The sequence below is a fragment of the Protopterus annectens genome, chromosome 1.part2 (genome assembly GCF_019279795.1).
Source record: "Protopterus annectens isolate FY-2018-M chromosome 1.part2, PAN1.0, whole genome shotgun sequence".
In the NCBI taxonomy this organism is placed as follows: domain Eukaryota; kingdom Metazoa; phylum Chordata; order Ceratodontiformes; family Protopteridae; genus Protopterus; species Protopterus annectens.
Window position 1 is genome coordinate 188,448,844 of NC_056727.1, and position 18,371 is coordinate 188,467,214.

Genomic DNA, 18,371 nt, shown 5'->3' on the forward strand with positions numbered 1-18,371 from the left:
TGCTTTATCAGGACATGGGTTATGGTTGCTTTTAGTTTCAGGATTTAGTAGTAAATTGGCGGTTGATCAGAACTGATTATGTTGTTTTGATGGCAGCATGCAGGTTGGTATAAAATGTTTTTCTGTCTCTGATAACTTGTTTTCTCACCTGATTATGGAAGTGCCTTAATTCTTTTAGTTTAGAAGTGCATTTATTGTTTAGCCATTCCTTCCATACTTTATTCCTTTGTGACATTAGTTCTTTGGTTGACTTTGTTACCCATGGAGAGAGGTAATTTCTATTCTTTTTGAGAGAAGAGGAGCTGTACTTTTAATAATGTTTAGGAATGTAGTATTGAAATGGTTAGTGCATTGTCAAGAGGTTGGGTCTGTAGGACAGACCAGTTTATAGATTGCAATGCATTTAGAAAGAAGGGCTGGTTGAATTTAATTAATCATGGATCAGTTTGTAGTGATGTTCTTGGAAACATGGGAAATATTTCTGTGAGTAAATACTGGTAGATGATAAATTAATGTACTGGGGTGGGTGCCTGCTATGATGAATTTACACAGTTTCTAGCATATCTAGTAGGTATTGTAACAAGTTGTGATAATCCAAAGAGATTTACGCTATTAGCTGGGAAATTGGACATTAGGTTTTGACAGTTTATATTAGCATCACCTAGGATAATGGTTTCATTGGAAATAAAGGTAATATCTAGGATATGATGTCTTCTAGAACTGGGATATTTTGGCCTGGGAAAGTATATATTACTGTGATGCATAGGCTTTTTGTATTATTTACCTTTAAGAAAGTGATAAGCAGTTCAGGATTGCCAAATGCTGGAAAAGGGTTTGAGCAATTTGTGAAACTGAAGTCATTAGGGTGAGATAATGCTATTCCATCAGCTTTTGTAAGAATTCTATATGCCCTGATTATGCTATAACCAGGAGTGAGAATTTCAGAGTCTTTTATAGCTGCTTTAAGCCTTGCTTCTGCTACAGCTAAGACATCAAGATTTTGTTATGCAATCCAGGCCTGGAAATCAGCTATTTTATTGCAGATACTTCAAAGTTAAATGTGAGTAAGTTTAGTTTCTTGGTTTGGGATGTACTTATTTGTGAATGAGAGGGACCTGGATTAGGGAGAATGCCTCCAGAAATGGGTATATGAAGGAAGTAAGTAGAGAAATACTGAAGGAAGATAGAGTTGCTTTTGAGAAGTTTGAGACTTAAACATAACGGGATTGGAGTTGGTGTATAGAAGTTTGATTTTTGGGGAGATTAAGATGATAATGTTAAATAAACTAAGAGAAATCTTGGAATAACTTGAAGTGTATTTAGAAATATGTGTAGAGTGTGTGACAGTACATTAACATGTATTAGGTGATGTTTTATAAATATAAGTTATATGCGAGATAATATAAAAGGATATTACTAGGGAGAAGGGTAGTAGGAATGTTCCTTGAGAGTATATCATTATGATCAAAATTGCAAGAGGATCCACTAGGTAACTAGTAAAAAGTAAAATGCAGAGTGTTAAGTTTAGAGACAGAGTATGTAAGAGAAGGGATTATGGTGTCTGAGGGGAAGGAAAAATTGTAAGAGGGGGTGGATTTATGGAAAATAGGTTGTAAGATATATGTATATTGGTGGATTAAAAAGAATGAATAGGTGGGACAAGGTAAGTATAAGTGTAAATAATGTGGCAGAGGTACTCTGGGATAGGATAGGGGAATGGACGGGGTTGCACTAGGTTGCAAAAAGTGAGTACAAGCAAAAACAGTAAGTTCGATATTGTTCAATTATGCATTATTGTGTATGCAGCAGCAAATTAAATGTATATCTATTTTTGAACTCATAAGACTTAATTTTTATATTTATTAATAACTTTTACCATTAAGCTGCACAGTAGGTCACAGTCTGACTTAAAAGCTAATTTTTAAATTTGGGTGAGAGTACAGTTTAAGTTAAAGACAATGTTTATAAACTGAAAAAAAATGCAATCTAGAAGAAAATACAGGTTGGCAAAAAGAGGCTATAGTACTTTAAGTCCTTTACAAAAGGTACATATTGAGGAGTGGGCATATGAACAAAACAGAAGGAAATCTTTTATAAGAGGACCGATAATCTCATTTTGTAGTTAGAAAGTTATTAGAGGAAATTAGTCCCTTGTCAATGTTTCATTATTGTGTGCTAGTGAGTTTTAGATTGAGCTTGTGAAGAAAAGGTAATTCAAACTCTACTTACATTTTATATTATTATGTATCAATAGTAAAGTATCCCTGCACTAGTACATACATCTAGTATACAACACTGCTGTCTTATCGATTCTTAAATTGTGGCATGTCATCTGGAGCAGGTCTCCATGCATCTTGAAAATGCATTGCTGAGGGGTGGATACCAAAAACAGAAGTTGGTAAGGAGGACTAGTTTAGCACCTATAGATAAAATAATAACAAAACAAAATAAGGATGGTGAGTAGAAGTGAGTATTAATTGACGTGTTAAAAAAAGAAACAGTGGAGGGAGAAAGTACAAGGTTAACTAGACATCTAATAGCAGAAAATGAGAGGCTGAAAATGAATAGTGAGGCAGTAATGGCACTAATTTAAATGCCAGGAAGCTAGAGACCTCAGGCAGATAATTAAAAAGATAAGCATAGAAAGATAAAAGGCTGAGTTACTCACTGGGAGACAACTACAGAAATCCCACTTAAAAGTCAAATATTACCAGTTCAGGTAGAAATGTGTAGTACAATAATTGCTTGCATTGATAATTAGAACAATATATTTTGGATTGATAATTTAAATATAGTTACCCTAACACTGTACTAAATATGTGTGAGACAATTTATACCTTTGTGAAAGCTGCAATATATTAGCATTGCTACTACGCCCTGAACATACACTGTTAGTATTCCATCTTGTATTCATGCCTGCGCATTGCTTTCAATAATCAAATGAAACACATTATAAATTTAATTATAGAATGTAGGAAACAGTTTAAGACTGCGTATACTTTGTAGATATTAGTATTACTAAAACACCCTGAACATAAATTATTCAATATTGTCCACTTATGCCTGCATGTTACTTTAAATAATATTAGTACCAGAAATTAATGGATAAATATATCTGATGAAGTGTAATTCCAAAAATGACTTCAGACAATTTATCTATAAGCACCAATTCAAGCAGCTGTGGAGCACCTCATTGCTGAAAAGTGTGGTATGAGGCGCTGATTAGTAAAAGGAAACTGGGGATCAGCACTTGCACTTTTCTAACACACTATATTCAGAAATTTAATTTAATTAATGCTAGTAACATTTCAATTAACCATACTAAAATTAAACAGTGTAGTTTGCAATATATTTGAACAGGACAGCAAGAGAACTTAGCATTAGTCTATGTATCATTTGTTAGCCTTTTTTTACTTTCTAAGTATTTCAAGCAGGACTAGGAAAACAATATGTGGAAGTATAACAATGCAAAACCACCATAATGTCAGACTGCAGTTACAAGAGACAGATTAATTAAGCACATGAAAAACTATAACAACAGAAAGCAAGGTAAGTCAGCATCTCATACATAATACATATCTTACTTTTACAAATATACTGCCAGAGGCATGCTTACAGAAAAAGCAGAGCTATGTCAGATAATCCGAGTTTAAACATAAGTCCAGAAAATAGCAAACAATGTAAATGAAAAAATGAAGGTATGCAGTCAATGATGTACCTTGATTTATTCATTTATTTATTGACATTTGGTTACCAGGAAAGTCTGGCTGGGTAGAAGCCCATTTTCATCAGATGCCCAGAGTGAAAATCTCCAAATTATTACAAATCATTTTAAGAACAATAATTTTACAATCTTCAAAAATAAAACAAAAACATCTGCAGTTTAAATAATTATAACAAATTAGACATAATATAAAAGCATTGGTTAAGAACTGATGCAAGTTATATGACAATCATTTAATATTTAGAACATTTTTAGACAGTTTGTAGAGAAATTAAAGGTAAGTTAGTCTAATACAAACAGGAATTGCAATATGAAGTGAGGGAAAAACAGGCTTATAGTATATTTAGAGGGAAAGTCAGGGAAGAGAATTAGGTAGCAGTAAGGAAGTAAGTGAAGAAGGGAGTGTAAGGCAGTATAAGGAATGAAAAGGTACTTGTTCATATTTAGGGATATGGTTTATTCTGGTTTTAAGCAAAAAACAGAGCCAGATTTTAGCTAGAAAGTCTTTCAAAGTGGTTTTAAAAGAAGGCAGGGAGGATATAGACCTGATGGGTACACGTAAAGAGTTTCAAGCCTTAGCACCCTGGTATGAGTACAGACATTGCCCAGCAGATTTGCTAGGTTTGTAGAGTGTTAGGAATTTTTGGTCACTGGATTGCAGTGACTAACTTGGAGGATAGTTGTGTAGAATGTTTTTTTTTGTGCTGGACAGGTAGATGGATGCTGGATAATTTTATAGGTGGTAAGATGTTATACAAATGTTAGTTGATGTGGCAGATCTAATCAATTAAGGCTGGGGTTCTGAAAGGGTATATGCTGCAAATTTAGCAATTTTGTTACAACATTAAGTTTTAATTTTTGTGAAACCTGGAGGTTAGTACGGATGGAAGCACCATAAAGGAGAGTGGGAAGGAGATACGTTGTGGCAAGTGTAGTTTTAGTTGTATCAGTGAGAAAGATTTTGGCTCTGCAAAGCATCCCTAGTTGTTGATGTTTTTTTCTTGGGCAAATTTTTATATGAAAGTTGAGTGTACGTTTATCATTCACTATCACCGCTAATGGTTTGCTATGAGAGGTGTCTTCAATGGTTGTATTATGAAGAGAAAGGACTTTAAATTTAGTTTTTTGTTTTTTCATGAGAGAGGGATGTGGGGAAAAAGTAGTAGTTTGGTATTTTTGGGTTGAGGATGAGGTGTGAATTATGAAGCCATGTTTCAGTGGTTGTTATAGCTTACTATGAAATTTTTCTGAAGTGTACCATGTTGTCAGATGTGCATATGACAGTGGAATCATCTGCATATTGTATTATGGTGGCCTGTCGTTTTGAAGTATAGGAGGTGTTGGTGAAAATGTTAAGGAGGAGGGGACACTTGGTGAGCAAACAGTTCCTGGGACTTTTTTCCAGGGGGGGGTGGATTCCTAGCCTAACAAATGGAAGTAAAATGGCAATTCTTACATGGGAAAGCTAATTTAAATGGTGCAATGCATTATGGGAATGATGAAAGAGAAAGAAAAAAATCAACAGGATTGCAGAACAGGCAATGCACCATATAACCAAAATGAGTACAAAGAATAGCAATTAGTAAGGTAGTATATTGTCTTTAGTTGTACATTATTATGGATGCAGCAACAAAGGAACTGTATATCTATTTTTGAATTAGAATACAGTTTTATATGTATTAACAAAAATACCATTAAGCTGCACAGTAGGCTGTTTTTTGTGAAATTAGGTCACAGTCTGACTTAAAATTAATTTTTAAATTTGGATGTAAGTAGAGTTTAAAGTCAAGACAAAAGGCTGGATTCATTAATGCCTACACTAAGTATACACTAAGTGTGCACCATTCTGACAGAATAGACAACATAAGCATAATTCACATCTGAGGGGGATTCATAAAGGTACCACAATGTGTGGGCTATTCTTACATTTAATGTAATCTTTCTGAGCGAACCAATAGTGCAAAAAATGTGGTAGAGATATTCTAGAATACAGATTGTGTACATTTACAGTAGGCGTTCATGATTTTGGCCCAATGTTTACATTTTGAAAAATAAAATCCAGAAGAAAAGACAGGTTGGCAGAAAGAGGTTGTAGTACTTTAAGCCCTTTGCAAAACATAAATATTGAGAGGGGGCATATGGACAATATAGAAAGAGTCTATCATAAGATGACTGATTAGTTTGAGGTTAGAAAGTTATTTAAGGAAATTAGCCCCTTGTCAACATCTCATTAATATGTGTTAGCCAGTTTTAGATTTAGCTTTTGAAAAGAGGTAATTCAACTCTAGTTGCACTTTCTATATTATGTATCAATAGTAAAGTATACCCGCACTGAGAACATACATCTTGTATATGACACAGTACTGTCTTGTCTATCCTGAAGTTATGGCAAGCCCTCTGAGTCAGGTCTCTATGCATCTTGAAAATGTATTGTAGTGGGATGGATACCAAAAATGGAAGTTCATAAGAAGGAACAGTATGTCACAAAATGGTCTGCATGGTATAGATTCTCACCTCTGCTACCCTGTAGAACCATTCACTGATCGCACACCTTACTTTAAATATCTAAGAGTACAGCAACACAAAATTCTTACCTTCCAGTATTGTATTAATATAACAAAATAAAAGATTAACTCAACCATATCTCTGAAATGTTTTGCTCAAGAACTCTGGACAAAACCAAAAATTATGCATAATTTTAAATATTACTGCAATTCATTTAAAAAGTTAATATAATAACAGGATTTGAACTAAAATGTCTTTTCTGAACACACAAAGCATGAAACTCAAATGACTATCACAATTGGCTATAATCCTCACTGATTTATCAGGAAATCAAAACTTTTACGAGGTACAGGGAAAAGCATGAGGCAAAATCTGGGATGTTCTGCAAAACCAGAGACAGTTGAAAGGAATGCTGGTTACTACTTGGGTAAAATATACCTTGCAGAACCAAAAACACGACAAACTAGAAAAATCAACAAAGGCAAGGGTATACTCCAAATCACTTTATAAACAATAAAAGTAAGCACTTTCGGACACTGCCAATGAGTGAACTTCTTCAGATAAACAAAAGTTACAAATGCTACAATATATAGAGAACTCTCTCAGTGAAATCATCAGCTCATTAACCATTTAAAGAGACATTAATATTCTAAAATGACATAACGTTTAAAACATTTCTATAACAGTCTTATAAACCATGTAACATATAAATAAACTAATTCACCCCTATATAAATATATACTAAGTAAATATATATGCACATATATAGAATATGGTTTCTGAGAATGAAATCCCTCAAGAGGTGATACTGAATTGCATTTATTCATATTTATTAATTTAATGTATTACAGATATATATATATATATATATATATATATATATATATATATATATATATAAATTTTTATGAACTATTATACGTATATATATATTTTTATCTTTTTTATGTATTCTATATATGTGTATATATATTTACTTAGTATATATTTATATACGGGGCATTTGTAACTTTTGTTTGTCCGAAAGTGCTTACCTTTATTGTTTATAAAGTGATTTGGAGTATACCCTTGCCTTTGTTGATTTTTAAAATATACCTTACACTTTCTATCAGTAAAAAGTAGAATGGCCTTTGACTAAAGCATCCTTTAATCCCAACTTGAACGTGGACTGACAACCATTAATATTACATCAAATAAAAATTTAGCATGTGTTCAAAGTACCCCTAACACCATTCCTTATGCCTGCCAAAAATAAGTGAAAACATCATTGCACATCATTGAGAAAAGCAAAATGGCTACCAATAAAACAGAGATGCTGTCTATTAATAACAAATTTTACCCTTAAACTCTTGAGTTCAGTCTCCTTCCTACAATTCATTAGCAGATTGATCAAATGAATATCCAGTTACAGCCTAACATCTCAGTCTCTTTCTAGCTCCCTATTTACTGATTCTTAAGAGCAATCTTCATAGCATGGATCTCAACTTTTCTACTATGACCGCTCCACATATTTGAAATCCCCTGCCCTCAAAACTGAAATCCATCTCCTCCTTCCAGGATCATTGCTCAACTCAAACAATGTCTAGTCAAATAAGTTAATTATAAATACATCCACCAAGGTGACATCATATAATCATCACATTTCCATTTCCTGCTAAACAACCAACTCTCATCAGAAATATAAACTAATTCAACACATGATAAGAGGAATAATTCCCTCTCAGCCTGTCTCCATTTCTTCTTTATCACCATCCATCTTTATATATCAGCTATTCTACATTAACTTCTCAATTTCCTTACTGTTTCCCTTCTTCTCCCACTTCCTGCATTTATAACGTACATAGTGAATATGTCATAATTAGGAGAGTATTATGGTAATACTGAAATCTGTTAGGACTTAGAAATTAAGAAGCTAGCTTCAAATGAGATTTTTTTAATATAGACAACTATAAATATGATACAACACCTAAGCATACTAATCTTTGTAAGTAAGACTGGATCTTTGTTATACCTATATTTTATATCCTGTTACAGCTTCATGTCTGCATTGTCTTTCTTGGACTGCACCTGAAGCGGGTCCATTTAGCTCAGTGTTCTGCACTACTTAACAAATAAAATAACATACTTAGTATCAATCAGGTGGGATTCATGCAGTTTACTAAGTATGTGTTCTCAACTAGTACATTTTTAAGAAATTTATTTCAAAAGTACTGTTTTCTCATTTTAACAGTGAGAAAGGTAAATACTTGATTATTTTCATAAAAATGTAGTTTTGTATTCTCCAATTTCTAGCAAATTGAGACTAAAAGCTATGGGGCACTTTTCCCTATGCAACATTTGTTTTCAATTTTTCAGAAATATTTTTTGCAGGGGGACAATCCACCTACAAGCCACGCACTCTTACTTAAATATATAAATGCTAATGTTGCACAACAGTGGTGAAAAAGAAAAAACAAACATTTACACAGCTAATTACTGCTGGTACACAAACATATTTCATATAAAACATCATTACAACGCACACACCTTAAAAATGTCTTTTGCTGCAATCCCCCCTTGCACCTCCCGAACTCCCTTATTTAAATATACTAACTGTACAATCACGCAACTGTGCAGAAAAGCAAAAATGCCATACAACGGGAATCACTACCAGTGCATATACAGAAACTGCTTCCACTATGACTGGAAGAAAGCAAATGCACCAAGTACTATAATCCTCAAAATGCATTCACCAAAAAACTGCTACAAAAACACTTTTTTAAGTGTTTTTGAAGGGGGGATCAAGCCCCCTCGCACCCCTTGATGTGGAGAAGCAAGTCTCCCAAACACCCCAAACTTATACATATATATATATATATATATATATATATATATATATATATATATATATATGAATGCTACATAATCCTGAAGGCCTAAAATCAGGAAGACCAAAATCGTGAGACCAAAATCTCAAAAGTTCAAAATACTGAAAACTCAAAATACTGACAACACACAGTATACCAACACTTATTATATTCCAGCACAAGTACATACAGAAACAAATAAAACACAAACTATATTACTCTTCTTCAAGTATAAGCAGGGGGGCAAGCCGCCCTGCACCCCCAACATCCCCTGCTACTTAAATGTATCAACTCCGAGATTGCACATAGTGTAGTTGAAGGGTTTTATGTTTCTATATGCACTTGTGCTGGAATATAGTAAGTGTTGGTATCCTGTGTGTTTTCAGTATTTTGAGTTTTCAGTATTTTGAACTTTCGAGATTTTGGTCTCAGGATTTTGGTCTTCAGGATTTTGGGCTTTCAGGATTCTGAAGAGCTTATATATATATATATATATCTATATATATATAATCTCTACAGATCCCCGACAGCACTTTCTGCCGAAGCAGAAATCATCGAACATACATATCCGAAAATGCTGTTCACCGAAGCAGCACTTTCAGTTAAGTATGCTGGTTGTGCAGGTCATACTACTGTGCAGTTAAGGGAGAATTCCCTTTCCCCACTGTAGTGTGATCTCGGAGTGAGAATAATAAAGTAAGGGGGTCTGGGGAGCTTGCCCCCCTGCATAAAAGAAGATTAAATGTTGTTTTGTTTTCGAACGCACTTTAACGAAAGCGCTTTTTCTGTGAAAGCGCTTTAGTTAAAGTGCATTTGGTTATTGTGGATTCGGACTATTGAACTTTTGTTCAATAGTCCTAGATCCATATATATATATATATATATATATATATATATATATATATATATATATATATGTATGGGTCTACTTTACATGATCGACTTTTAAAACGCCGAGATCAGAAAAGCGAAAATTCACAACACTGACATTTTATGTGCCCGACACACACAAAACCGAAACGATAAAATTCAGTGTAACCTCCCAGTAAATGCAATTACAAAACTAACAACTAATACCATAGCAACAGCACATTATCATTTTGAAAAGCAAACTACATACCTAACTTCACCTACACCCCGCCCACCAACCAATACCCGCATAGCTAAAGAAAATCCCACTGAATACTCATGATGGTGTCTATAGCACCATGAATATTTAGTGCAAATTCCTAAATTCCATAAATAAAATTATTTATTTTCTACTTTTACATTTTTGCAGTGGTCTGCAGTCTCCATAGGGGGCTGCACCCCAAACCCCTGCAAGTTAAATATACCAAGTCTGAGATTGCACTACAGTGCAGAAATGAACAGATTTCCTGTTCTGCTTAGCTGGCAAAGTCAGCATTTGAAATATTCAGTCTTCTGAATGTCAGTATAGTGAAGTTTCACTCATATGAAAATTTACTTTTTTGGGTCACGGCGTTTTAAAAGTCAGTCTATTGACATTTTGATCATGTCAAGTAGGCCCATATATAATATATGCATATACATACCAACTCCACAGTCACACTAAATCAAAGAAGGGGGAAATTTCCCCAAAAGGTATTACATCTGGCACAACTCGCCAACAGTGATTTCCTGTGGTGGAACTCTAGTCATTGGTAGGTTGAACCTGAGGCAATTAACACTTGAGTGCTCAATCTTCATCCACAGGTTTACTACAGAAATCAGAGCAACAGAGATTACATACATGTCACCACAAGCATCAGCTAAAGCTTCTTCATGCACTTTTTAGAATAGGGTGAGCCTGACTGGCTGGAACTGGATGAATCTGACTGTCTGTCCATGTACGTGTACCCCCAGTAGAGCCAGAAGATTGTTAGGCACAATTATGGGCATGCCTATGCCTGGGGTGGAGGAAGTAAATGGTAGTACGACATATGCCACGGCCCACAGAGTGGTGTGGTACTGCTATGAAGGCCATCCCCTTGATATTGCACCATTCAGTTGCCCTGGCTATGGCAGACAGTAGCATCATACCTCACGTCAGCTGTAATGGATGTCAGGTGGCCCTCCACTGCCCTCAGCATGTGTGTGTGTGTGTGTGTGTGTGTGTGTGTGTGTGTGTGTGTGTGTGTGTGTGTGTATGCTGCTGATCCCTTTACCATGTCCTGTGGTTGTAAAAGTACACCTGTGGATGCAGTTGTGATTAGATCATGTTGGAAAACATGATGCCTGTCCCATGTTAGTGATGACTAGCCATGCAAGTAACATGTGACTTGGCTGATACACAGTGTTTACAAAGGCCATTCCACATCAGACTGCCAGATAGTGACATCATGTATACAGCATGTGATTTAACCTGTAGGCTGTAGGAAACATAGGCAGTGAAGTATGAATTGTAGGCTGTGGGCCACTGGACTTCACAGCAGATAGTCCATGCATGCACTTCCTTGCAGTCTGTTATATTAAACCAGACAATCCCCCCATGTATGTGGCTATTAACCTGCCTTCAGTAGCTTATTCTGTTTCTCCCACCCTCTATTCCATGGTGCTACCCCACATAGCATGTACAGCAGACAATGGCAGAGTGCCTCCCCACACGTGGGCTGGGGACAGCTATACTCTGTACACTGTGCATTTACAAGCACCACATGTCATTTTCCCAGGTCTTCTTACAAATATAGGAAGGCCCTCCAAAGATATATATCATAAACCTCCACTACAGGAGGTTTAAGGTGCAACACAATGAAAACTCTAATTGTGTTTGTCCTTTCTTTTAGTTTTTATTAAATGTTTTGTCTGTGTGACCTTTTTACCCTTTGGTTTGGAAGCTTTTTAGGATATTTTGTAACCACCTTAATGGACATAAGGCTTGTTTATAAACTCTCTAGTTTCTAGCATATGGCCAAACAATGGAATCATGCTGTACTGATGAGCTCATTACCATATTCTCTAAATTATTCTAATTTAAATATTAAATAAATAGCCCGAGTTTAAATACAAATTAGTCATATTTAGTTCTGTATGGTATGGGAAAGTAACTCAAATGACCTAGTAATGCTAATGAAAAAAATAATTTTATTGTTTTTTACCTGTACAACCCATGGAGAATAATGATTTAACAATACAAACCATGTGAAGATGGGAGTGCAGCCAGTGCAATACCCTTATAGAGGGATTAAGGGACAGCAATGTTCGGGGAGGTCATAGATCGAATCCTGAGGGAAAGTTATGTTGCATTTCTAGGGGACAGCAGCAATCTCCAAGACAACGTCTAACACTTGTTCACAGCAAAAAGAGTCTCCCAGTCAAAACTCATCCAGTTTTACAACTCAGCTGCAGAAAAATTCGACAAAGCAGTAAAGGTTGCTGTCGACTTCTGCACAAGCAGCAGATAGGAAGACTAAAGAGGCAGGGGAGTCAAGACTAGACTTGATTTATAAATGCCTATATTAAGTGTACACAATCAGTATTCAAGAACATTCCTACCACATTTTTTGTGCTGTTTATTCACTAGAAACATTAGACTAAGTATAGACATAGTCTGCACATTATGGTAACCTTTACGAATTCCACTCGATATTTAAGGTTTCAAAAAAATCAGTAGGAAAAACTAAAATTAGGAGGAAGGTGGGAATTATGCTTGTGTTGTCTCTTCACTCAGAATGGTGAACAGTTAGTGTAGGTGTTCATGAATCCGGCCCTCAGTTTTTACTGTTTCACGACAAAAGGAAAGGTATGAAAGTGTTGCAGGAGGAACAATGTGAGGAATAAGCTCCTGGAATCAGTAATGTTCACTGTGTTTGCCTCAGACTCACCCAAGAGAACACACACACACACACACACACACACACACACACACACACACAACATATATATATATATATATATATATATATATATATATATATATATATATATATATATATATATATATATATATATACATATATATATGGGTCCCCTTCAGATGGTCCAACTTTTAAAAGCTCGACTTTCATATGGCCGAGACCATATGATCGAACTTTTAAAAGTTCGAACACTCTGAATGGGGATCTTCATAGAGCACAGAATGGGAAGATTTCTCTTTACTGCAATGTAGTGCGATCTAGGATTTGGTATATTTAAATAGTAGGGGGTGTGGAGGGTGCAGGGGGGCTTGCCCCCCCTGGTAGCACTGTTTAGTTTTTTTTTTCAGTTATTTTTTTTCACATTGCCGAACATTCAGATGTTCGATCATATGGTCTCATCTAAATGAAAGTCGAACATTTCGATGTTCGATTATGTGAAGTAGACCCATATATATATATATATATATATATATATATATATATATATATATATATATATATATATATATATATAAGTAATTTCTGACTGTTTTGACATGGAGTTTCTTTTAAGAAGTTAATGTTATGGGGAGTTGCACCACAATGTGTTGTACTGTGTGATGCTTTTTTTTTTGTCATATTCTCCACTATGGTACTACAATGGAATTGGTATACATATTTAATTTTTGGAGTGTGTGGGATATAGAGTCCCTCACATGGGGGTGCAGTGGGCTTGTCCTCTTTAAAAAAATACTTTCTTTATATTTTTATAGATATTTTTGCTTGTTTTTAGACTGCATTTTTCAATAAACCATGAGTTGAAGAACTATGCTATGGTGGATCATAGGCAAACCTTAATTTGTCATATATGATTTCTTACTATGTTATGATGGATCGTAGGTAAACCTTAATTTGTAATATATGATTTCTTATTCATTTGGCTTTTATTACTTTAATTGTATAAATTAATCTCATTATTTTTATCCACAGCACTACTCTGTCTATTGACCTAAGCTGAACCTGAAAATAGTCTACCAGGATCAGTGTTCTATCTGGTTAACAAATAAAAAGAACAGTAAAATAAAATACAAGTAAAATAAAATAAAATAAATAATGAACAGGCTCAACCTCTTTACTGATGCTACAAAGTTAGCAGAGGTGGAATAGGAGTGACCATCTAAGCAGCGATTGTGAAAGGCTGACCAAGAAGTCCTAAAGAAGGCTGATGAGGTTCAGTACAGGCAAATGCAAAGCACAACACATGGACCACAGCAGCTGTGGTGTGAAATATCATTTGGGAGGATTGACAACAAAGTAGAAAAAGGAAACTAGGTCCTGATGACACCTGGGCTGGAAAATCAAGAGAAAAGAAACAGGGAGGGGCAGCAACAGAAGAATGAGGTACATCCTCATAGGTATAAATTCCAACTCTAAATAGAAAATCCTCCCAATTTACAAGACCCTGGTTAGTTCAAATCTTTAGCAGTGAGTACAGCTCTGTAGACCATAGAAGAAATGGCACAAAAGATGCTGGAATTAGTTCAGAGGAAAAATGAAAGAATGTTATGTCAGATGGATGGGAAAGAATATGGCCAGTGACTAGAGAAATTTGAACTTTTGTTATTAGAGGCCAGGAGGGACAGATTGACGGCCTAAGGTCATGATAAGGAGCACTGAATAGGCAAGGGAGGGAGGAGTTGACACAGGCAGCAGCAGGCAGGCTAGTCCCAGAGTCTGGATAGTTACTTCACAGTGAAGATTATGGGCTAAACATTTGAAATGTTGGGACGTGATAGATCAAGTCACAAAACATGGAGACTGAATGGCCAAAAAATGGACTTACATAAAAAGTCCAAGATAGTTGAAATAGTTCCTTTCCCCCAAGGCATGGTGATCTCAGAGGTAGTATATAAAAGTTTGTGTGTGTGTGTGTGTGTGTGTGTGTGTGTGTGTGTGTGTGTGTGTGTGTGTGTGTGTGTGTGTGTGATTGCCTCCCCCCACATATGATGGTGCAGGGGGTGGGGTTTGCCCCTGCAAAAAAGAAGGTTAAAGGAGAAGAGTGGTGTTTAAGATCTGCTCTTCTCCTGTATTTTAATCCTTATTTTCTGCATGTTGTCACTCTGCCTTTCGAGTGCTGTCATCTCAGCAGGTAGCCTGATTATGGATGCATGGAAGCCACAAGTAGAAATGGTGGTAGACAGGGAATCCATGCATATCCTCAAGATGGTATGAGATAAGTGAAGAAGTGGTAAATGGGAAGATAGAAATGGATGGAAAGCAGAATGCTGAATGGTGTTAAAGGGCAGATTACATTTTGCCTCCTTCTGCCATCAAGTGAATGTAACATACTTAGTGGACTGAACCCAGATATCAGACATATATCTTCTTAATTCCATTATAGGGTAACTAAATGAGAAATGTATCAAAGATACATTTGCATTCTCTCTTGGCTTCTGTCGTACCTGGTCTAGAATGGGTTTGCCCACTTTGAAAAAAAATCTTAAAGATAAGATCTAGTTATTATAATGCACAGTATTATGGAATATTTCTAAAACATATTTTAATTATGTTAAACTATTTAATGCTCATAGCAGCAGTGTACATCTGAAGAAGATGGAAGATATTTCTGCACTCATAACTGAGCTGAAATTATGTAGTTCTGTGGGAGGAGACAATGCCATTCCATTTCTCAGTATGGAGCTGTGGGTTTTAACTGGTGTATGGACCAGCAGCTTTAGTGTTGAATAACCACTCCATGGTATTCATCTACAGCATGTATGACTTCCAGATCTGAAGATTATTTCAGTTGTTTCCTTCTAATGATGTCATTGTAGATGCACTTTATGTGAGTATGGTAAATTACTGCCAAATCAGAAAGCAGGTGTCAAGTAACAAAGCCTGTTATTAATCTTATCAATCATGGACAAAGGCTTCTGGACACTTGAGTAATCAATGTGACCAAGGCTGCCAAAAATGCTTTTTGCTGTATTTTATGAAAGATCTACTGCAGGGATTCGCCAACATACAGAGAAAGGAAACAAAAGAAATTATGAAAAGTAACTTGTTTAAAAGAAAGGTAAGCATAGCTCACATACGCACACAGTGTGGTGCATAATAAGAAAACAGTGACAAACCTGTCATTAACATCTCCTTACAACTGACAAGCTCTGTACTTCAGTTCCAAGTCTGCGTTGTACAAGGTTGAAGTAATATAATAGGCAAATAATTACAATAATGATACGCTAAGTAAGCATACAGTAATGAACTTCTAATTTGCAGATTAGTATGTAGATTAATGTTGTAGGAAATATTAACACAGAATTATTATTGCACAGTGTGCCTCCATCTTACGTTTTGCTTGATGGTTACCGCAAGTAAACTTCACACTGATTTAGATTTGATGTTGAGTCCTTGCCTTGATTTATCAACCTTATTTATTTATGTATTGCATTTTTGTGACAAAGTATGTTTGGTCATTGCCTTCGTCTGTCTATGTTATTTACTTATGTACTGCAGTGTAAGTTTCATTCTGCAGGAACACATTTCAGAGTAGCATTGCAGTACAAATAGTGCAAAAAAAGTCACAGTAGTTATGGGCTAACAAGCATTTAATCATCTAGCAAGACAAACGAATTCTATATAAGCTAGAACATGTCATTTTGAATACAAGTATATAGTCTGCAGACAGTCTGAAAAAAAAACTGTTCAGTTAAAAGCAAAATCAACTGAAAATACTAGTTGTATTCAATTACAATGATTAGTAGTGGGTCAACTATCTCAGAAATACCAAGCATAAGAGAATATGAAGATAACAGGGCTATGGAGCTGTGTTGTAAATGAAAAATACTGTCTGAATCTAATATAAAGTAAAAAGAAGACACCGAGTTTCCATGCTGGTGAATGCAGACATTTTCCTGCCCTCATGGTGATGTAAGGTGTGCCACAGGAGTATGTGAAGAAGTAAATGAAGCAGAGTACTTGCAGAGCTAAGCAGATGCCATGGGGCGGAATCATGTTTATTTTAGATTATTATCAATAGGCATAGGAGTAATATTTACAATCTGCAGAAGAGGTAGGCAAGGTATAGATAGATGGGGAAAATATATAAATTACACACAAAAGGATCAATCAAAGGAAAGATAAAAATGCTGAAACTAAAATTTATCAAGATTAGAAGTTTAGCAGCACGTCTGAGGAAATTTAGACTTAGAAACTATACTACCACAGTGGGTGCAGCCATTAGGATTGCTGTTTCTCAACTCTTCATTACGCTGTCCAATTTGTGAATGGGGTTCCTTTTGTGTGAAGTCTAGTTATACTCATGGTGCTCATCTGTGGTTTGCTGGATGATCTTGTTTCCTCCAACATCCCAAAGGCTTGTTGTATGTGGATTAGTAGGCCTTCAAACTTACCATAGGTATGCATGTGTGGTGATTGAGTGTATCTGTGTAGATGAATGCTTGTATGTGTGTCTGTGCTCATCCTGGGATATACTAGTATCCTGTCTGGGACTAGTTCTCTTTTTTGCAGCAAGTGAGATCCAGGACAGTTTTTTTTCTTTTACATAGAAAAAGTGTAACACATAAAAACTAAATTAATAAACTAAATGCCACTTCAATTCAAGCTAGTCAAACATAAACTAATTAATTTTACTCATAAAATGCATTTAATTCATACCAGTTTTAATTGATTGTAATAGTATTTGAATGTAATTGTTCTAGGTCAAGTATGGTAAACCAATGGACAGTGGTCTTTCCATCTACCAATAAAATCTAGAAGAATGAAACTGGAAAATAAACAAGTGCCTTGTTCTCTAGATGTAGTTAGTTGTTTCCTGTAAATCTCAAAACTGTAATAACTCAGTGGGGTTGTGCAAAAACTTGCCCAATGAGACCATCCATCAAGCAACATCACCCAATAGATGATAAGCTTACATTGGCCAGTTAGAATGAGAAAGCTTAATCTTAGACCAATAAACAAAACTCATCCTTTGCATGAGATAAATGTTAATGCAAAAATAAATCAAAAAACTTAAGTGCCACACAAGTTGTAACTCTTCAAATGAAAACTATTAAGTTTGACACTAAAGCTCTACTTCGTCTGTATCAATCTTGAATGTTGTAATTGTGTTCAAGTACAACTGTTCAAGGCCGATCAAATATTTTAAAAATGGTACTTTGTGTTAGAATCTTTTACCTTACTTAAACAGTGAAAATGTAGTAGTTTACCCAACTCTATTGATAACCATTTGTCCAAATTCACCAAATACTCTGCTATATCTGATTGAGGTTTCATTTCCTCACACTTCAAACAGTCCATAGATAAACAACCCTTAAAACTGAGCCAATACGGTGATGATTATCGATTAAGAAATTAGGTCCCTGTTGCAAGTGTTCAGACTATAAATATAACAATTTCTAATCATAAAAAAATGTACGGTAGCTGAAACCTTATACTTTGTAT